This window comes from Corylus avellana, chromosome ca2 (assembly GCF_901000735.1).
Source record: "Corylus avellana chromosome ca2, CavTom2PMs-1.0".
Lineage (NCBI taxonomy): Eukaryota > Viridiplantae > Streptophyta > Magnoliopsida > Fagales > Betulaceae > Corylus > Corylus avellana.
The window spans coordinates 29240131-29245601 of record NC_081542.1 but is presented as its reverse complement, the minus strand read 5'-3'; the positions used below and the strand labels follow the sequence as shown (position 1 = coordinate 29245601).

Below are 5471 nucleotides of genomic sequence, written 5' to 3'. Positions count from 1 at the left end.
GGCAACCAATTACCCTAGACAACCCTTCTTAGTTCATCCCCATTTAACCCAGTGACCCACGGCAACCCTTCTCAGTTCTCCCGCACCCCCATTTAACCCACGGCGTCAGCAACCCTTCTCCCGCACTCCCAAAAAAAAAAAATCTCTAAGACGCTCTCTCTCAGACTCTCTAAGCTCTTCGTTCTTTGTTCTTTCTATCATAGATTCATAGGTAACTCCTCGTCTCCTCCTCCCTGGCTTCTCAGTTGCTTTTGTAGTTTTATGTTACAATTTTATATTTTTGTTCTAGTTTCTTTCTTTTACCTAGTTTTAATTTTGGATTTTTCGATTTATTTTATCAGTTTCTTGAGGTTGTATGGTGGAGAACTCAGAACTGGAGAACAGGAAAAGGCGTTGATGCAGCTGCCAAATTAGGTCTTGATATGATCTCTCTGATTATTAATTGAATTCCCATATATTTATCTTTTATGACTATTTGTAATTTTTTTTTTTGTTTTCGTTTAATTATCTTCTGTTTGGTTGCCTAGAAAATTGAATAAAGTTAGTAAACCTATATGTATCAATGTATGTATAATATATTAATGTATCTATGGAGTCTGGTTATGAAGAAGTTTTTAATTGTTGGTTCTCCTACTGCTAGGGAACATATTCTGAAATGGGGATAAATGAAGGGAAAGGTAGAACCGTAGAAAGATAGAAGTTGTTTTATGCAAAATATACTGGGATGCGATGGCTAAAACCCATAGGAACTAACTACTAAGCGAGATTTGACTATTCAGTCTATTCATGATAGGCTTTGTGTTATATTGCCGGAGTTGATTTTTTGTATTTGAATTTTTTAGATTATAGCAAGAAAAGGAAAGAACCAATACTCATGGAAGGTTTTTGGAGAAATTCTTGGGACTTTGGAGGAGCTTAAGGTAAATTGTAAATGTTGTTTTGTTTCACCAAATTTTGATGCTTTGGTTGAAAACCATGACTTAATTTATATTTTGCTCCCGCTACAGGAAGAGGGTTTGGGAGAAAAGTTCAAATACTTTGATGTTTTCTACAATTCAGTTAAGGGCTCTTAGGAAATCGAAATCAAAGACACTCTCTTTATCTTCTCAGGTGAGTCATAACCCTAGTAATTTCCTAAACCCTAAACTTTTGTGCTACATTTTTTATTCATCCTCTGTTTTTCCTCTGTTTAATTTGTGGGTTTTAAACTTTAATGTTTATTTTGTTGCTTATATCCATATAAACTTTGATTAAACATTAATTTAATTTCACTATTAATTTGAATGATTGAATAAACTTTAATATTTGTATGATTGCTTATTTTGTTGTTTAATGTTTATAAACTTTGATTGTCTCTTTAGGTTCATGAATCATGTCAAAATTTAAAACTATTGATTCATTCTTCAGAAGGAAAGATGCCGACATTTTGAAAAGTAATACACCATTGGAATCTAATACCGAAACTTCAAATCTCAATGAGCATCATCTTAAATCTCCAAAGGTTGAAGATGAAGAACATCCTTTTGAATCTCCAATTGCGGAAACACAAGAGATTCATTTTAAATCATCCACACTCAATGTTAATGAAGTTGATGTTTCTTCTATTTCTATAGAGTGAGATCTAGGATTACATCCTCCGATGTGGGACTACCTAGTCAATCGATGTGATGAAATAAGACGGGCTTATTTGAAAGATGGTCAAAATCGATTTATTGTTACAAATTATCCACTTTCTGGACCAGAAAATCACCCTCGTCGCTTTCAAGCCTCTTGGTTCACACAATTTCCTTGGCTTGAGTATTCATTCTAAGGATGCCGCATATTGTCTACCATGTTATCTTTTTACTATGAAAAGAGATGGACGTCTTGGATGTGATGTATTTACTATCAAGGGATTTAGAAATTGGAGAAAAGTTCATGAGGGAAAAAATTGTGCCTTTTTGACTCATATTGGATCCTTGTTCACTTCATAATAATGCTATAAAATCTTATGAGGATTTATGAAATCAATCACGACATATCGATAAAGTATTGAATGCACAAAGTAGCGAACAAATTCAAAATAATCGACTACGTGTGAAAACTTCTATTGATGTTGTTCAGTGGCTTGCATTTCAAGGATGTCCTTATAAAGGTCATAATGAGACTCTTGATTCAAAAAATTGAGGTAATTTTCTTGAGATGATTAAGATTTTGACATCATATAATGATAAAGTTGCAAGTATTGTTTTGGAAAATGCTCCAAAATCTGCAAAGTATACTTCACATACAATTCAAAAGGAGATTTTGCAAGTCATTGCAAGTAAAGTGCAAGATAAAATTCATGAAGATATTAGAGACTCTAAATTTTGCATCATTGTTGATAAGACACGTGATGAGTCTAAGAGAGAGCAAATGGCAATTGTTTTGAGATTTGTTGACAAAGATGGTTTTATACAAGAACGTTTCTTTGATCTAGTTCATGTTAAAGATACATCGGCATTGACTCTAAAGAATGGAACATTTGATGTTCTCTCTCATCATTGCCTTGATATTCAAAATATCCGTAGACAAGGATATGATGGTGATAGTAACATGCGTGGTGAATGGTAGGGATTGCAAGCATTATTTCTTAATGATTGTTCTTGTGCATACTATGTTCATTGTTTTGCTCATTGATTACAATTAGCATTAGTTGCTGGATCTAGAGAGGTGTTTTTTGTTCATGTGTTCTTCACAAATTTGAACTTTGTTATCAATGTGGCCAGTGCTTCATGTAACTGTCATGATCAACTACAAGCTATTCATGCAACACAAATTGCACCTATGCAAGCTATTGGTGAGCTTGAAACTAGAAAAGGGGCTAACCAAATTGGCAATTTGAAACGAGCTGGTGATTCTCATTGGGGTTATCATTTTAATTCCATTTGTAACCTAATAAAGATGTTTGATGCTACTTGTACAGTGCTTGAAGATGTTGGAAGAGAAGGAGGTACTTACTCTCAATAAGGAGATGCTAAGGCTGCTTATAAAATGCTTACATCTTTCGAGTTCATATCTATTTTACATTTAATGAAGGAAATCATGGGCATTACTGATGTTCTTTGTCAAGTTTTGCAGCAAAAAACTCAAGACATTTTGAATGCTATTCATTCAGCCTCTATTGCAAAAAAACTTATCCAAAAGTTGAGAGATGATGGTTGGGATAATTTGCTTGAGAACATTGTCTCTTTCTCCCAAAAAGCTGAAATTGACATTCAAGATTTGAGTGCTCGTTATATTGAAGGTCGAGGTCGTAATCAAAAGAATCACAGTATAGTGGAGCATCATTATCATTTTGACATATTCAATACTACTATCGACTTTCAATTGCAAGAGCTTGATAGTTGGTTTGGTGAAAAGGCGATGGAACTTTTGATACTTAGCTCTGCTTTGGATCCAAAAGATGCTTATAAATCCTTTAAAATTGACGATATATGTATTCTTACAAAGAAGTGTTATCCTCTTGATTTTTCTGAGCAGGAGAAAATTAATTTGAGATATCAGTTGAAGTATTTTGAACTTGATGTGCTTACTGATCCGACATTACAAAATTTGTCTTCCATTGCAGAATTATGCCAAGGATTGGCAAAGGCGGAAAAATCAAAGACATATTATCTTATTGATAGATTGATTCGTCTTGTTTTGATTCTTCGAGTGTCTACAACAACTACCGAACGAGCATTTTCAGCAATGAAAATTATTAAAACACTACTTCGCAACAAAATAGAGGATGATTTTCTTGCAAATAGTTTAGTTCTCTATATTGAAAGGGAAATTAGGAAAATTGCTGAAAGCTTCGATTTAGATTCGATACTTGATGATTTTGTACTTCTAAGAGACCGTAAAGTGCAGTTCTAGACACTTTTTTTTTTTTTTTTTTTTGTATTTTTGTCTTTTTTGATATAGTGTTGATATGTTACATTTCTAATATATCAATTTAAGCACATATTTATGAACTTTTATAGATATTTTTTGTGATACATATATTGTGTGAATTACCAAATTTTAGCTGCACCCGCAATATAAAATGGCTGGCTTCGCCACTGGATTGAGTACACTGCGCTATCATCACCATTATCATGTGGTGACCTTAGCAGATCACTATCATCCATGTATGAACTACCATCATGCTCTTCCCTCTGTTCCCCACCTCTATGTTCTCCATCATTTCCATCTACATCACCCTCCCCAGCATTTCCAGCATCATTCTCATCATTTCCTCCACTCTCATCAGTGTCATCCCCTTCTACCTTTGCATCTTCATCATTTCCAACCCACTCATCAATGTCCCCATACGCAAGAGTAGTATCCTTATCCGAGTCAAGACAATCTGTATCATCACTAAGAATTGAATCCTAGAAAGCATCATTCCTAAACACAACTGCGCTCTCATACTCCGAATCCTCTTCCTTCAACTACAACATCTGCTACACCATACCTATATACAATACTACTAGATTATGACATATATGGTTTGTCACCATTTCAGTTACATTGTGGTCAGAGGAAATAAGTCTTAAACCTTGTTCTAAAGGAAATTCTAGTACACTGTAATAAACAAGGTCCCCAGACCTATACTCATATGTCTTACATATACCCTCTATATCAGAAAATTTCAATTTAGACCCATCATATGGGTCTTGGTAATTATTAACATTACCACCAACATAATTAATCCTATATTACCTATTAAAAGTACCCCCATGGTGCACCTCAAACATCATAAAGTGTGGGCCCATCACGTGTTCTTCCACATTCATTACATTGATAAGTTTAAATGTGCAAACACTAAACACTAATACAATGACAAAGTTGTAAATATGCAATACAATACCCAAAACAATTATTATATTTAGGTGTAAAAAGCAATTCACACAAATAGTTATAAAAAAAAAAATTACACTTTGAACTTATTTAATTGTTGGAACATGATGCAGATTGGTCCCATACAGAAGCAACTTCACAAAAAAATTTATTGAATCACACTGAGAAGAGTATATAGCATTACTGACCAATTAATGAGTAGTTAAAGCTATTTTTTTCTATTTTGTTTTTATCTATTCAAGTACTTAAAGCTATTTAAAAGATAAGGTAAGGCAAAATGCTTTTCTTTTAACCTTTTTTTTTTTTTTCCTCATATGCTTTCATCTTCCAATTGGTTATGCACTAAAAAGCTTCTTCATTGTGACCTGTAATTACATATGGTGAAATGATATCTATAGTTTCTTGGGTACTAAGAAATCGTGTCCTTTATGAAGAAGTAACACTAAAACAGACATAATTATATGCCAATCTTTGTTCCCTTGCCCTAGTTTTCCTTATTTGAATAAAAAAAACAAAAAAACAAAAAAAAAAAAACAAAACAAACAAACAAAAATAAATAAATAAATTATATGCCAATCTGTGAACAATATGCATGGTGCCTTAAAAGGTTTACTTCTCCACCAAAG

General features: G+C 33.4%; 1 pseudogene; it reads left to right on the top strand.

Moving 5' to 3' along the window:
* Window positions 1–1639: 1639 nt before the first annotated feature.
* LOC132169537 (uncharacterized) lies at window positions 1640–3879 on the top strand (annotated as a pseudogene).
* The last annotated feature ends 1592 nt before the right edge of the window (window positions 3880–5471 follow it).